The following is a 17404-nucleotide window of genomic DNA, read 5'->3' on the forward strand; positions in this document are numbered from 1 at the left end:
ACTGTTGAAGTGATGAGCAGTGAACTTTTCCTCTCTCTCTCTCTCTCTCTCTCTCTCTCTCTCTCTCTCTAATACCGGACTGCACAACAAACACTCTATTTGCCTCCCCCCCCCCCCCGCAACATTAGTTATTTTAGAGACCCCCACAATGCTCAGATTATGACTCGACCCCTGGCCCTGCGGGTGTCTGCCTGTCTCTCAGACTGTGGCAGGATGAAATATGTTGAGTTTCTAACCAACAGGCTTCAGCAGCTTCTGTCTAGATGTCTCTCTCTCTACTTCTCTCTCTGCCTCTTTCTACCTGTCTCTCGGTCTACCTGTCTGTCTTATGTCCTTTCTGTGTTGTGAGGCCGTGTGTGCGTGCGTGCGTGCGTGCGTGCGTGTGTGTGTGTGTGTGTGTGTGCGTCTGTCTGTCTGTCTGTCTGTCTGTCTGTCTATCTGTGGACAGATTTTGCAAATGCATTTATATTGGACTGCACTTTTTATTTTGTTGTCATTTTATCTTTTATATTTTTTGTCTTCTGACTATTGATCCTCCTCGTATTTAATCTGATTATTACTGTGGCTATAAAAGTGAATCTGATTCTGATTCTGAATATAAAAGTGGTCTGACTCATGTTCATCAGCTCAAGTTCAGCTTGGTCCTACAACTGTGTACAGACAAATGTTAAGATAATATTAACTCTGTATTTATGTATTTATGTATGTATTTATTTATGTATTTATTTATTTATTTATTTATTTATTTATTTATTTATTTATTTATTTATTTATTTATTTATTTATTTATTTATTACACAGCATATAAAAGCTGTCCCTAGATGTCTACATTTAAATAATTTTGAAATATTTTAATAGGCCTACTTGAGTAACTGATTAATAATGGACCAACCTGTTCCATCCAAAACAAACCAATGCAAACAAATGTCATTGCTTTTATTTCCTTTTTGTTGTTTGTTCTCCTCCCTTGTTCTTGTTTATATTGTATGTTTTTGCTGTGACTGTTAACTTGGTTTAATTTCTGAGGTAAGAGACTCTGCATACGCCCTTTGGGGTTTCTGTTTGTTTTGCTATACTTGTATCTGTCTTTATGCTTGTTTTGCTGTGTGCAAATAAATTAATACAAAATAATTTGTCTTTTGTTGGCTACAGATACAGCTTTTTCTGGAATCCTTTCAGTTGGTCCACTCCAGCAGCTAGCAGGCCCTCAGATAGTGACACCAGTTTAAATATAGAGCTATGGCTCCCTCTTGTGGTCATTGAGCTGAAAGGCGCTTCTTTTGGACTTTGATAGACTGGTTGCTCGTTTCTCTCGCGAGATCTGGCAACTGATCCAAGATAAACTCGCACTGGACTTCCGTTCTTCCTCTCAGTCTGCAGTCATGTGGTAGCTACTCAGCAGTGACCTCGCTCCACTCGGTAAGCATTTCAACAATCGGTTACATTTGACAGTTTTATTAATGTCAGTTATTGCAACAAATTATTCCAAATGTGAGGAACAATGCTCTATTGACGCACGGTTGGACTCAACACATTCCGCTCACTCTTTTATGAAGAGTAACGTTGTCCGCACCAGACTCTGTTCAAAAACGTGGTGATTTAGCCTAGTTTCTCAGCAAAACAAACCTTATTTAGTATAAAACACAACTGGAGACTTGTAACAAGTCACTAATAAGGTCTGCTGGTGAATTCGGCATAGCAGTAATCACCAAGCACAACTTCATTTGAATACCATCTCAAAATTGGAGTTTGTTAACAATCCTCTCTAAGCTAGCTTTGAGCTAACCGCATGTGTTGCTAGATCTGAAATGACTGTTACACATGGTGCTGTCCAACAGCAGGTAGCAGCCGTTACTACTGTAGCCTACTTGAACATTGTTCTTAAAATCTAAATGATTGAGTCCTGCATTTTGTTTATCATTTTAAGTCGAAACAGAAATTTGTAATATTACTTGAAAATGTAATGCACAATTTGCACATAGAGATGGATTTATAATCTGTAGGCCAGTGATTCCCAACCTGTGGTCCGCGGCCCCCTGGTGGGCCGCGAAGGTATTGCAAGTGGGCCGCCAAATCATTTCCAAAAAAGTATGATTTTTGAAAAAAAAAAAAAAAAAAAAAACATTTTTTTTTTTTAAGATTTTGAAAAATCATACTTGAAAAAGTATGATTTTTGTTTCTTTGATGTTATTGCTTTTGCTTGAATTGAAGTTTCATCTTTACATCATCTTTATATTGGGTTTGTGTTTATTTGTAACCCTATCGATTTAATGGGCTTTCTTCTGATATTTGGATTTTGTTTGGATCTGATATTGGATGTCAAATTGTTATGAGAATGCATTTTTCCATTGTTGAAGGATACCGTTATTTATTAATCATTTGTTAATTAGCCTGTTACAGACAGCCCCTTGCTTGTCATTTCTGACATCTGTGTGGTGCTGATGGACAGCTCCTTGAATGATTGGTGTGTGTGTGTGTGTGTCTGTGTGTGTGTGTGCGTGTGTGTGTGTATGTGTGTGTGTGGACAGCTCCTTGAAAACTGTAATACTGAAGGTGTTGCAACATGTTACAGGTGCTGTGTTAGTGACTGTGGAGCTTCCAACATGTTTCTCCTGTATTCAGTTCAGTCCTTTATGTTCAATTTTCAATAAAAAAGTGCTCTGAGAACGCATTATATGGCCTTTGTATTTATGGGGTCGGAGGTGGGCCGCGAACATTTTTGAGACATAAAAGTGGGCCCTGAGTTGGAAAAGGTTGGGAACCACTGCTGTAGGCTATAGATGCTGTATTGTCGCTTCCAGATAGTTCAGTTACAGTTGACAAACTTGGAAGGCTACAGATACATTTTAATAGCCACAGTAAGTAAGCTAATCAGATAACGAGGAATTTGACTTTGTGTAAGTATGCAGCACAGCGGTCAAATCAGTAGTGGAAGACAAAGCAATACAAAAAAATATCTCAAATTATAAAGTGCAAAATATAAAATCCTTTAAAGTGACATGATGGGGATATGATAGATTTCCCATAACATTTTATACTAAACCTGCCCATCACATTGCTCCAGCTTGGTCCTGTTCAGTCTGTAGGCCTATAGATGTCTTGGTCCTGTTCAGTCTGTGTTGATGTCTTGGTCCTGTTCAGTCTGTGTTGATGTCTTGGTCCTGTTCAGTCTGTATTGATGTCAGCTTTCTGCCCTCACAGAAATGCTGTCATGCGTTTGGGACCAGCCTCACAGCAAAGCAGCGACTATGTGACTGAGAGGACAGCCTGCTGCCTTGCCTTTGGGCTAAAGGTAATGCATGTGCTCTCATATCAACACTGTTTGGCCATCGGTGGTGTAGTGCAGGGCCGCACGGCACACACTATACTAACTAGGGTTGTCAAAAGTATCGATAAGTATCAATACTAAAAACTGATACAATACTCATTTGCAACGGTATGGATACCAGCAGTGCTTTCTCTGAATGAAAAATCAAACGTACTACCGATTTTTCCCTCCCTATCATCGGTGGGTGTAAACTCAACGTTTCTAATGAGTTTTGTGCAAGAATGCAACTTGAGATTTTGTCTAACTTAAAGGGATAGTTTGGTTTGTTTGAAGTGGGGTCCTATCAGCTAGTTCCATACACTAACTGAAATAGGTACAGTGTTCTGGACGCTGAGCGCACTGTCTATCGAGACAAAGCACTCTGAAGCAACAGCCTCCACAGCTCTGTCTCTAGTACAGGGGGACAAGAACTAAAATGTAATTTAGCCACCTAAAACAACGCCCACCTAAACAAGTCAATATCAGTGTACTATTTTGACAATTTTCAGTGAATTTACTTTACCGTCAAACAGCCCTCATTCGGCACTACATTTCCTCCCAACCGTAGAACTACCGTATTCCTCCGCTAAACACCTGAACAGAACACAGAGCCACGGTTTACAAAACAGGAAGGCTTAGAAGAGAGACAAAACACTGACTTACTTTAGAGACAACAAGTCACCTGGCCTCTCTGGTCTGGGACGATTTCCCCAATTTATCCTGGGAATGGTGAAAAAGGTCTGCAGGCAGCATATTATGGCAGTTCCTCGTATCTCTCTTTCTGCCTGTTCACTCTCTGCAAAAGTTCCTCTTCTGTATATTACTCTCTCTGGTTCATAATTGTATCCTCTTGTCACCAAGGTGAATGGCATATCGTCCTCGCTATCAAAATCAATCATATTTTCTATTTGTTGTGTCTTCACTAACAACCGGGAGAAATAACCAAAATAACAGCTGATCTGCAGGCGTTTAGCGGAGGAATACGTAGTTGTACGGTTGGGAGGAAATGTAGTGCCGAATGAGGGCTGTTTGGCGGAAAAGTACAGCGCTGAAGATTGTCAAAATAGAGCGTACATGTACACATATCGATTTGTTTAGGTGGCCGTTGTTTTAGGTGGCTAAATTACGTTTTAGTTCTTGGCCCAGTGTACTAGAGAGACAGAGGTCTGGAGGCTGTTGCTTCAGAGTGCTGGGTCTCGATAGACGGTGCGCTCAGCCTCCAGAACACTGTACCTATTTCAGTTAGTGTATGGAACTAGCTGATAGGACCCCACTTCAAACAAACCAAGCTATCCCTTTAAGCTTAGTTAAAGTTAAAGCCTGTTCGTTCTCATAAACATGCTCTGTGTTGTAACAGTAATTCAGCTTGATCCGTGTCTCAAACTATACAGTGTTGGGTCCTTGAATTGGAGGGAATTAGGCCTGGAATGTCCTTGAAAATTCAAAATCCTTAAATTTGATGTTTAAATGTGTGGGAATCCTGAACTAACCTTTAGCCTGGTATTGTGTATGAAGAAGTTAAACCACATTAATGTTTTGTCTCGTTGCGTTCCAGGCGAAGCTTCTGATGACCAGCTCACTATGGGTCTGACAACAAGCACCTCAGGTCCACTGAAGGTGAGTCTGGAGAGGCAGTCCCCTCCACCATACCCCCCCTCCCCTACCACCATACCCCCTCCCACCATACCCCCCCCCTCCCCTACCACCATACCCCCCCCTCCCCTCCACCATACCCCCCTCCCCTACCACCATACCCCCCTTCACATCTATACTGTCTTCTGTGCTGTGCTGATTCTCTATAACACATCATGCTGACTAAACCATGTTGAGCCTAAACCCCTGAGCACAGATGCTGGTGTTTGTGTGTAGTGATGTCATCAGTAGGTGTGGTGATGTTTACCTGCTGTCTCCATGTCCCTACAGGAGTGCTGTGGACCCACTGCATGAGGAGGGGAACCAGCCCCAAACAGCCTGTAGGTTTGACTACAGGTTCTGGATGAGATTTGCTTTACTTCGGAGGAGAAATAGAGAGCCAAAGTCACGCCCTCTTCCGTGTCAGGCAAACGAACCAAGGGATTTCATCTGCCATTTATTTGTCCATAGACACTTTGTAAAATGCATATAAAATACGTTTTACTCCAGAAGGATCAATAGTAAATTGTTGGATCTAAATTCATAAAGAAACGCTGGATCTGTAGCCTGCTTTGACCACAACATCTCATCCACTAAATTGACAAGCTTGCCCTTAGTAAAGTAAAGGGGCAGGAGACCACGTCTGAAACGTTCAATAGATCTGAAGAATGACCATGTCCATGAATTCAACACTAAGAAGGCATTACAAAAATAACAAGTAAAGCATCTCATCAAGAGCCTCTAGTCAACACCTGCAAGCAACTACCGTAAATTCCGGACTATAAGACGCACCGGTCTATAAGCCGCACCTTCAAAGGTGACTATTTTTTTCTTCTATAAGCCGCACCGGTCTATAAGCCGTGGGTGTTTTGATGTTTAATTACCATATGTAAGGCTTCGTGCACAGAGGGGATTGTCGGGAAAGAGATGGCTGTTTGGGGAAGCTCCCATTTATTAACATTTCAACAAAACAAAAGTCAGGTCACTAATCCCCAGACAAAATCACACATTGTGGTATTTTTTGTTTTTTTTACAGTGCACACAGTGTCCGCGGTGTGGTGAAAAGAGGGCAAGAGAGGAAATTAAAACAGAAGTGGATTTATAGTTAGAAAGAGTGCTAAAGAAGAGAGAATTCCGTTTTTTATTTTTTTATTTTAGTTACTCACAGTACTATTGACCAGTCCAACTCAAAAGATATTCGGCAGTTTCACTTTGAGCTCTTGTTCCGCCGCTGGGCACACAGTGTCCGCGGTGTGGTGAAAAGAGGGCAAGAGAGGAAATTAAAACAGAAGTGGATTTATAGTTAGAAAGAGTGCTAAAGATAGTCCGGTCTGGTTATGACGAGTCTCGCTGGGTACAGTACGCCAAAGCGATATCCATTGACTCGATGATGCTGTTGTATGTTGCGCGTTTCTGTTGCACCAACGCGGAGAGGTCCTGCCGGACGAAAAAGCGCGTACCCTCCCAGGTGAGGGGCTTCTTCCCCGCAGCCTGGAGGATGAGTTGACGGTCGGGCCAGCGGAGTAGGCAGATGAAGATGGCCCTCGGTGGCAGGCCGGGGTCTGGACGTGGCCGAGGCGCCCGGTGTGCCCTGTCCACCTCCCCTGTCCAATCTCAGCTCCTCTTTTACATTGATCAGGCGAATGTTATTTCTTTTACTCCTGCTGATTAAGTCATCAACCTGCGTGTGCAGGGTTTCGATTTTGCATTTTATCCATTTTCGGACTCACTGTGTTGTTTTTGTCCTCCAGTGCGCGGATGCGCTTTTCCGCATTATAAACTCTGTTCACGGTTGCCTTAGTTTCTTTAGTGAGTGAGTGGATGGACTTCTGCACGTTTTCAAACTTGTTTTCAAGCTGCTCAAAACCTCTGAGCGATGTCGGACTTAATCGATAGTGTTTCACGGAGTAAAAGTTTAGCCCAAGCGTGTATCTCCAGCCTCCAGCAGGTGAGTCATTTCCTCATTCATGGCGTGATTGCTTCGTCTTTTTCTTTCTGCTTACCTGTGTTGTGTTATGTTATGTTATGTTGTTAAAAGAGGGCAAGAGAGGAAATTAAAACAGAAGTGGATTTATAGTTAGAAAGAGTGCTAAAAAAGAGAGATTTTTTTTTTTTTTTTGGAAAAAATCCATAGATAAGACGCACCGTTATATAAGCCGCAGGGGGCAAAAAAGCCCAAAAAACGGGAAAAAAGCCGCGGCTTATAGTCCGGAATTTACGGTACAACTGACACAGGTATGTATGTATAGAGTGGTATCTCCTCAATGTGGATGACCTAGCTGGTGTATTATGCAGTATGTAAGAACTTTGTAAACCCAACTTGTACTCCCATGGCCGAGCCCTGGTCTCTGCTGTGGATTTTGTGTTGGGAGAATATATGCAGGACTTTTGGCACAGGTCCAGTAGAAACTATCTACCAGGGCCTGACTAAAGACCTGAGACACTCTACATACGGATAACCAATAATTTCATATGTTTGTATTTAAAAGAAGTTGATCAGCTGTAGTTGATGCACACCGGAGGGTGAGAAAGGATCAGATGTAGTGACTGACCTCACCAAATCTAACTGAGCTCACTATTGACACCAAACAAAGAACACTTGTGACTTTTAAAATGTTTTTATTGTTTCTAGTAAAGTCATCAAAACTGTTATAGAGCATTTCGCCTAAGAATTCAAATGAAATGCTTTGACATAATCTGTCCAATCAGACATGTCAAGTGTATAGAGAGCCCCAGGGATGACGTATGTTTGTAGTCGGAACGCGGAAGTCCCGGACTGTCTGACTGAAAATGTCCGTGTTGTCCTTTTGAAGTGATGACGTTATTGACGTATAATATCCCCGTCGACTCAACAGTGTAGTCTCATTTAGGCGTTTGCTAGCTAGCCGCCCTTTTAACGGCATGTGAAAGCTTAAACACTCATAAAAGTGGTCCTCATGTGTGAAGAGTATCCCGAAGAACACTGGTTCACATTTGATTAAGCTTGCGTTGCCCAGAGATCTTATTTGAAGCATCGCGCCAAAAACCCATTCAAAAATCCCATAGGCGAAAACAGTGAAGAACCCGGAAGTGTTATCATCAATGTTTTCCGGACTCATTCCTGGGGCTCTCTATTAAATACAGGTTATTTTTTGCCCCTATAGAAAAATAAACTTCTATACAGTAGAAGCAAAAGCCTTTGTCTGCTTAGTCTGCAGATAAAACACAGTGACAAAAGACATGTACTAGACTGCCCCCTATGGCATTTTATGCTTAATAAAGTTATCAAGGGAAGTTTTCCTGGTAAACAACTCGTTTTGTATAGATATTATAAATAATATAGCTGATAAATATAAATGTCATTATCAGATGATATTTATCGGCGCTGATATACTGTATCGTGCATCTTTAGAAAGATTTTGGTTAAACTTCAGTTTGAAGGTTGTATGTTATGTATTTTTTGGCCCATGCTGCCTGATGGTAACCCTGTGCTCTGTCTCCAGGGTGTTGGGAGGGTGACCCACCCTGACCCTGGTCCTGGTCCTGGGTTTCTGGCTGCAGCTTCAGTCTTCTGGGTGTGAAAGGCGCTTCTTTTGGACTTTGATAGACCGGTTGCTAGTTCCTCTCTTGAGGTCCGGCAACTGATCCAAGATAAACTTCCATTCTTCCTCTCAGTCTGCAGTCATGTGGTCAGACTCAGCAGTGACCTCGCTCTACTCGGTAAGCATTTCAACAATCGGTTACATTTGACAGTTTTATTAATGTCAGTTATAGCAAACAAATTATTCCAAATGTGAGGAACAATGATCTATTGACGCACGGTTGGCCTCGAACTAACCTTTAGCCTGGTATTGTGTATGAAGAAATTAAACCACATTAATGTTTTGTCTCATTGCGTTCCAGGCGAAGCTTCTGATGACCAGCTCACTATGGGTCTGACAAGAAACACCTCAGGTCCACTGAAGGTGAGTCTGGAGAGGCAGTCCCCTCCACCATACCCCCCCCCCCCCCCCTCCCCTACCACCATACCCCCCTCCCGTCCCACCATACCCCCCCTCCCCTCCCACCATACTGTCTTCTGTGCTGTGATGATTCTCTAACACATCATGCTGACTAAACCATGTTGAGCCTAAACCCCTGAGCACAGATGCTGGTGTTTGTGTGGAGTGATGTTTACCTGCTGTCTCCATGTCCCTACAGGAGTGCTGTGGACCCACTGCATGAGGAGGGGAACCAGCCCCAAACAGCCTGTAGGTTTGACTACAGGGTCTGGATGAGATTTGCTTTACTTAGGAGGAGAAATAGAGAGCCAAAGTCACGCCCTCTTCCGTGTCAGGCAAACGAACCAAGGGATTTCATCTGCCATTTATTTGTCCATAGACACTTTGTAAAATGCGTATAAAAAAAGTTTTACTCCAGAAGGATCAATAGTAAATTGTTGGGTCTAAATTCATAAATTAATGCTGGGTCTGTAGCCTGCTTTGACCACAACATCTCATCCACTAAATTGACAAGCTTGCCCTTAGTAAAGTAAAGGGGCAGGAGACCACGTCTGAAACGTTCAATAGATCTGAAGAATGACCATGTCCATGAATTCAACACTAAGAAGGCATTACAAAAATAACAAGTAAAGCATCTCATCAAGAGCCTCTAGTCAACACCTGCCACCAACTACAACTGACACAGGTATGTACCGGTATGTATAGAGTGGTATCTCCTCAATGTGGATGACCTAGCTGGTGTATTATGCAGTATGTAGGAACTTTGTAAACCCAACTTGTACTCCCATGGCCGAGCCCTGGTCTCTGCTGTGGATTTTGTGTTGGGAGAACATATGCAGGACTTTTGGCACAGGTCCAGTAGAAACTATCTACCAGGGCCTGACTAAAGACCTGAGACACTCGACAGTGCTTGGAACAGACATATTTCATATGTTTGTATTTAAAAGAAGTTGATCAGCTGTAGTTGATGATGCACACCTGAGGGTGAGAAAGGATCAGATGTAGTGAGCAATATTCCATAGCTCTGACCTCACCAAATCTAACTGACCTCACTATTGACACAAAACAAAGAACACTTGTGACTTTTAAAATGTTAATTTATTGTTTCTAGTAAAGTCATCAAAACTGTTATCGAGCATTTCGCCTAAGAATTCAAATGAAATGGTTTGACATAATCTGTCCAATCAGACATGTCAGTGTATAGAGAGCCCCAGGGATGACGTATTTTTGTAGTTGGAACGCGGTTCTTCACTGTTTCTGTCTATGGGATTTTTGAATGGGTTTTTGGCGCGATGCTTCAAATAAGGTCTCTGGGCAACGCAAGCTTAATCAAACACGAACCAGTGTTCAGCGGGATAATCTTCACACATGAGGACGACTTTCATGAGTTTTGAAGTGTAAATGCGAGCCCTAGAAGTAAAAAGCTCGTGCTAAGCTAATCCAGAACTACACACAGTGTCGCATAGGCTTCCCTGTCACGTCACCACTCAACCTGTATGTTGTTGATGTGTGCGCTGCTGTGCACTGATTACCCCGGGCTGAACCAGGTCAGGGAAAGAGAATGACCATGTTGTCCTTTGAAGTGATGACATTATTGACGTATAATATCCCTGTCGACTCAACAGTGTAGTCTCATTTAGCCATTTGCTAGCTAGCCGCCCTTTTAACAGCACGTAAAAGCTTAAACACTCATAAAAGTGGTCCTCATGTGTGAAGATTATCCCGCTGAACACTGGTTCACATTTGATTAAGCTTGCGTTGCCCAGAGACCTTATTTGAAGCATCGCGCCAAAAACCCATTCAAAAATCCCATAGGCAGAAACAGTGAAGAACCCGGAAGTGTTATCATCAATGTTTTCCGGACTCATTCCTGGGGCTCTCTATTAAATACAGGTTATTTTTTGCCCCTATAGAAAAATAAACTTCTATACAGTAGAACCAAAAGCCTTTGTCTGCTTAGTCTGCAGATAAAACACAGTGACAAGACATGTAGTAGACTGACCCCTATGGCATTTTATGCTTAATAAAGGTATCGAGGGAAGTTTTCCTGGTAAACAACTCGTTTTGTATAGATATTATAAATAATATAGCCGATAAATATCAATTTCCCATTATCAGATGATATTTATCGGCACGATATACTGAATCGTGCATCTTGAGAAAGATTTTGGTTAAACTTCAGTTTGAAGGTTTTATGTTATGTATTTCTTTGGCCCATGCTGCCTGATGGTAACCCCGTGCTCTGTCTCCAGGGTGTTGGGAGAGCGACCCACCCTGGTCCTGGTCCTGGGTTTCTGGCTGCAGCTTCAGTCTTCTGGGTGTGAAAGGCGCTTCTTTTGGACTTTGATAGACCGGTTGCTAGTTCCTCTCGTGAGATCTGGCAACACTGATCCAAGATAAACTCGTATGGGACTTCCGTTCTTCCTCTCAGTCTGCAGTCATGTGGTCAGACTCAGCAGTGACCTCGCTCCACTCAGTAAGCATTTCAACAATCGGTTACATTTGACAGTTTTATTAATGTCAGTTATTGCAACAAATTATTCCAAATGTGAGGAACAAGGATCTATGGACGCACGGTTGGCCTCGAACTAACCTTTAGCCTGGTATTTTGTATGAAGAAATTAAACCACATTAATGTTTGGTCTCATTGCGTTCCAGGCGAAGCTTCTGATGACCAACTCACTATGGGTCTGACAACAAACACCTCAGGTCCACTGAAGGTGAGTCTGGAGAGACAGTCCCCTCCACCATACCCCCCCTCCCCTCTCACCATACCCCCCCTCCCCTCCACCATACCCCCCCTCCCCTACCACCATACCCCCTCCCACCATACTGTCTTCTGTGCTGTGATGATTCTATAACACATCATGCTGACTAAACCATGTTGAGCCTAAACCCCTGAGCACAGATGCTGGTGTTTGTGTGTAGTGATGTCATCAGTAGGTGTGGTGATGTTTACCTGCTGTCTCCATGTCCCTACAGGAGTGCTGTGGACCCACTGCATGAGGAGGGGAACCAGCCCCAAACAGCCTGTAGGTTTGACTACAGGGTCTGGATGAGATTTGCTTTACTTAGGAGGAGAAATAGAGAGCCAAAGTCACGCCCCCTTCCGTGTCAGGCAAACGAACCAAGGGATTTCATCCGCCATTTATTTGTCCATAGACACTTTGTAAAATGCGTATAAAATACATTTTACTCCAGAAGGATCAATAGTAAATTGTTGGGGTCTAAATTCATAAATTAATGCTGGGTCTGTAGCCTGCTTTGACCACAACATCTCATCCACTAAATTGACAAGCTTGCCCTTAGTAAAGTAAAGGGGCAGGAGACCACGTCTGAAACGTTCAATAGATCTGAAGAATGACCATGTCCATGAATTCAACACTAAGAAGGCATTACAAAAATAACAAGTAAAGCATATCATCAAGAGCCTCTAGTCAACACCTGCCACCAACTACAACTGACACAGGTATGTACCGGTATGTATAGAGTGGTATCTCCTCAATGTGGATGACCTAGCTGGTGTATTATGCAGTATGTAGGAACTTTGTAAACCCAACTTGTACTCCCATGGCCGAGCCCTGGTCTCTGCTGTGGATTTTGTGTTGGGAGAACATCTGCAGGACTTTTGGCACAGGTCCAGTAGAAACTATCTACCAGGGCCTGACTAAAGACCTGAGACACTCGACAGTGCTACTATCTACCAGGGCCTGATTAAAGACCTGAGACACTCTACAGTGCTACTATCTACCAGGGCCTGATTAAAGACCTGAGACACTATACAGTGCTACTATCTACCAGGGCCTGACTAAAGACCTGAGACCAGTGCTTGGAACAGACATATTTCATTATGTTTGTATTTAAAATAAGTTGATCAGCTGTAGTTAAGTTATCCTTTATTTATCCCCGTTGATGATGCACACCTGAGGGTGAGAAAGGATCAGATGTAGTGACTGACCTCACCAAATCTAACTGACCTCACTATTGACACAAAACAAAGAACACTTGTGTGTTCATGTATTGTTTCTAGTAAAGTGATCAAAACTTAGCGAGCATTTCGCCTAAGAATTCAAATAAAATGCTTTGACATAATCTGTCCAATCAGACATGTCAGTGTATTAAATACAGGTTATTTTGTGCCCCTATAGACAAATAAACTTCTATACAGTAGAAGCAAAAGCCTTTTGCTGCTTAGTCTGCAGATAAAACACAATGACAAAAGACATGTAGTAGACTGCCCCCTATGGCATTTTATGCTTAATAAAGGTATCAAGGGAAGTTTTACTTGTGAACAACTCGTTTTGTATAGATACTATAAATAATATAGCCAATATAAATTTCCCATTATCAGACGATATTTATCAGCACTTACAGTATATACTGTATCGTGCATCTTTAGAAAGATTTTGGTTCAACTTCAGTTTGAAGGCTGTATGTTATGTATTTTTTGGCCCATGCTGCCTGATGGTAACCCGGTGCTCTCTCTCCAGGGTGTTGGGAGGGTGACCCGTCCTGGTCCTGGGTTTCTGGCTGCAGCTCTCTGTGCAGCTTCAGTCTTCTGGATGTGACTGGGCTGCTGAGCCCAATCTTAACAAGCACTGCTGTCCTGATGATGCCACTGCTGTTCACTGCAACGTAACGTAACGGGCCGGGGCTGGGAGGGTTACACCGGAAGAAGCACCCATACGGCATGGCAGCTAGAAATAAGGTGGATAGATGCTTTGCAGCTGATGTCACATGGGTTCCAGTCATGGAATGTCAGCTCTCTTGGGTACCAAATTCAAAACATCTTTTTAGTACCTGCTTTAAGTCTATGGGAGGGCCGTTCAAACCATGGCCTCTTTGAACTCTGGCTACTCTTTCATACGTTGTACAGTACTATAAACTCCAAACCTTAAACGGGTCACCATTTATAGTACTTTATTACTTTAATTCAGCTTTTTGATATCTTTTGTACTTTTTTGGGCGGGGGTGGAGATGCAGTTTAAGTTTTATACTTTTTTTCAAGCTTTATAATGGGAGTCTATGGAACTGGCTTAGAGTGTGATATTTTGAATTCAGGACCCAAGATGGCAAGATTATAATTTGTTCTGCAAATGTTTATTACTATCTGCCTAAATGTTAAATCGTCCTATGCTGGTTACAAGCTGTGAATGTTCTGTTAAATTATTAAATGAATTACAAAAAAAATCAAGTAGCCTACAATCTGTTACTTTCAGGGTTCTCAGGGTCATGAAAACCTGGGACAGTCATGTAATTAAAAAGAAAACCCAGTCCTGGAAAGCTCATGGAATCTTGTGTGTAATGCAATGAATTGTTACAGTAATCTAATCTCCCATTGATAACCTAATGGAACAAAAATGTATTCTCTGTAGCTCTTAAAGTAACTCCAATATAAAGTGTTATTTCTAGTAATTTCTGATATTGATTCAGAGTCTTCGCCTCACATGGAAATTATATTATGGATCCTTGAAAAGTCCTGGAAAAGTCTTTGAAATTGTATCCATGGAAAAGTGTGAGGACCCTGTACTTTATCCTACATGTAAACTTTACATATTTGAATGGCCATGCCATAGAGCAGAGGTTCTCAAATGTTTTTCAGCCAAGGACCCCTTACAAGATAGAAAATATACCGGGGACCCCCTCATTCTGATTTGTGATTTTGGGCTAAGCTTAATTGCTTCCATGGTAATGTGCTTGACTTTTAAATTGATAGGTTTGTTAGATTAGAATGTAATCCATGAACAATTTTAGATTTAAAGCATACAATATTTTCGTTGAACTATGACGCATTTGCAACACAATTACTTGTATTTTTATTTTCCTGAAAACGTTTTGCGTCCCTGGCAAAGCGCCATGGACCCCTGGGGGTCTCCGGACCCTCATTTGAGAACCACTGCCATAGAGTACTGTACTGTATCTCTCTTATCGTGAGCTTGCACATGGGACCTGAGGAAGTGAATTGTCCATTAATTTCCTGAGAGTTCGTTAAGTCCTTATAGAAAGTTTTACATGGACAAAACAAGCAATTCAGCTATATTCAGAACCAGGAGAGACCAAAACAAAGATTTTATTTTTGAACCCACAAAGCATAAATTTGAGATTTTGAGTGATTTTGTCACTTTAGTCTGTAGTACATCATGTTGAATAATTATTTTCATAAAACAAAAGGGAAAGTATTTCTATGGCTGTGGAATGCCACTGTAGAAAATGGAATGTTTAAAACCATTTTCCTCATGTTTTACTTTGAGACAACAGATTAAAATACTTCATCTGTGAGAGCTATCTCAGACATTCAAACTGTAATTTAGATATGCAAGAGCTTTACATTTGTGGGAATGTCAAAAAAGGACAATGTCAAATTTTCACCATGTGAAGAAGGGGTGCACGACGTTCCATTTTGCTGCAATAAAAATGACTGGAAACTATCCCATTAGATAAAACATTCGTTTTTTTCCGCCCTTTGGGATTTCATTTGCAGTTGAAAAAAGGTAGCCAAATATATCACAATATTTCTAAAATCACATTAATATTGTATCGTGACTCAAGTATTCTGGTAATATCATATTGTGGGTCCTGGTGATACCCAGCCCCTATCAAATACCTACCAAAATCACATCCAGTCAAGAACATAGAGCATGGAATAATATGGAATTTTAAATAATGTAGAAACCCTGCCAATCATCTCACACAGTCTGATTTTTGTGGCTGTGAAGAACAATCTTCATGTCTACAGTGATATGACCTAACTGACCTTAGTTATTTAGCAGGGGCAAGATGTCCTATTGAACATCTCCAAAACAATCAAGGTCTGGAAAAAGCATGGATGGAATAATGATGGAACAGAAGAAGGTTGACAATTTTTACTCCAAAATGCTTGCATAGCACTTTCCATCACAGAGTTCCTATAAAGCTTCAGTTCTGTTAGGTCACCAGATCAACACATGACAGGATGCAAGCAGAATGTGTTGGACTTCCCAAGGTCAGACAAGGACCCTAAAAAGGAAGGATAAGACAGCACGTCACATTGTTTGAAATGTGCATTGGGGCCAGCCAGTTCTATTCAAGTGAATGTGGCGGACAGGTTAATTCCCACTCTATAAACCATGATCATATTTGTGTAGTTCACCTTTGATTGAAAAATGATTCCACCAGATTAAACAAAACACATTATGTGCTGTTGACTTACTCTGTCCTGTTTGGTCATGTATCGTGATAGTAGCTAGTAGGCTAATCTAGCTCTATTTTGGACCAAACAAATTGGGTTGAGCGCAGCTACAGAGCCATGATCTGTTTGGAGACCAATAAGGAAAACAAACACGCACATTTACACACAAAATCAGTCAACATTAGGCCTACATAATGTCTCTTCTTTAATCTGGTGGAAGCGTTTTCCAATCAAACGTCAAACGACACAGATCTCAGGTTTATAGACTGTTTTCACCAGCTGCAACCCCACAGCACTTCCTTTTTCTCAGCTTCTTCTTTTGTGTTTTATGGCCGTTGGCATCCTTAAATGTTGCATTACCACCACCTGAATTGTATCAGCCTCACAGTGCGAACTATTGACAGTGTCCACTTTCTCAGCTATTCAGGGGAAAACACTGACATAGCCTACTTCTATTTCTATTTTTTTATTTTTGCTATGTAAACGTTTAAATGTAAAGATAGGCCTATACGTGCAATAACGTACTGATAGTCATACTCTGTAACATGTAGCTTTTATTAGCCTCTCAAGCTAGCTCCGGGACGCGATCTATCATTTTTTTCCCATGATGGCAAAGGCATGACCCACCCCTCTCTGCCTCTAATTGGCTGACTGCACTCGGCTGCTCTCGCCTGCTTCCCAGGCGAGCCAGAAGTCATCTCAAACGAGCCATTATAACCTTTCATTCAATGTCATGATGCTGCGGGGGAAGTAGGCTACTTCATAGCTTAACTATGAAAATAGTGTCCGCTGTTTATCTCCCTTTCTGCTACAGCATGTTGAGGATGTCCTCTCCCTCTTCTCTCCTCCCATCTTCTCCTCCTCCCCCTCCTCTCCTCTCTTCTCCTCTCCCTGCTCTCCCCCTCTCCTCTCCTCCCCTCTTCTCCTCTCACTCTCCCTCTCCCTCTCCTCTGGTCCCACCCCGGTCTGCGGTCGCCTTTTATACACGGTCAAACAACGCAGGACAACGTCATTGGCTGGCTCAGATTTGAACAGATCTGAGCCAGCCAATCGCGTTATCCTGTGATGACGTAATGTCCTGTGCCCTGCTGTGCCCCATGACCGGATGGACCATATATGGACTTCCTCCTCCCGACTGGCTCGTGTTATCATAGCTGCTGACTGTTACTGCACTATCCGTCAGATCCCTTTAACAATACCAACCCCGCGCAATCCATAAAGGTACATGGACGTTACTCTGCAGAAACTACAGTAACAAAATCACGAATTGCTCTGTTTTTGGAGCTCTGCATGTCTGTGTTTGTCTAGTTAACGCGT

General features: G+C 42.1%; 1 long non-coding RNA gene across 1 annotated transcript; it reads left to right on the forward strand.

Moving 5' to 3' along the window:
* The first annotated feature begins 1376 nt into the window (after positions 1-1376).
* On the forward strand, positions 1377-14088 carry LOC310789958. The gene is made up of 11 exons (XR_014553360.1): positions 1377-1419; positions 3202-3292; positions 4863-4924; positions 5231-5756; positions 8422-8638; positions 8822-8883; positions 9119-9604; positions 11172-11395; positions 11578-11639; positions 11902-12388; positions 13410-14088. It is a non-coding gene; the product is annotated as an uncharacterized lncRNA (long non-coding RNA).
* The last annotated feature ends 3316 nt before the right edge of the window (positions 14089-17404 follow it).

Source organism: Poromitra crassiceps, assembly GCF_964638095.1.
Source record: "Poromitra crassiceps genome assembly, chromosome: 15".
Classification (NCBI taxonomy): Eukaryota; Metazoa; Chordata; class Actinopteri; order Beryciformes; family Melamphaidae; genus Poromitra; species Poromitra crassiceps.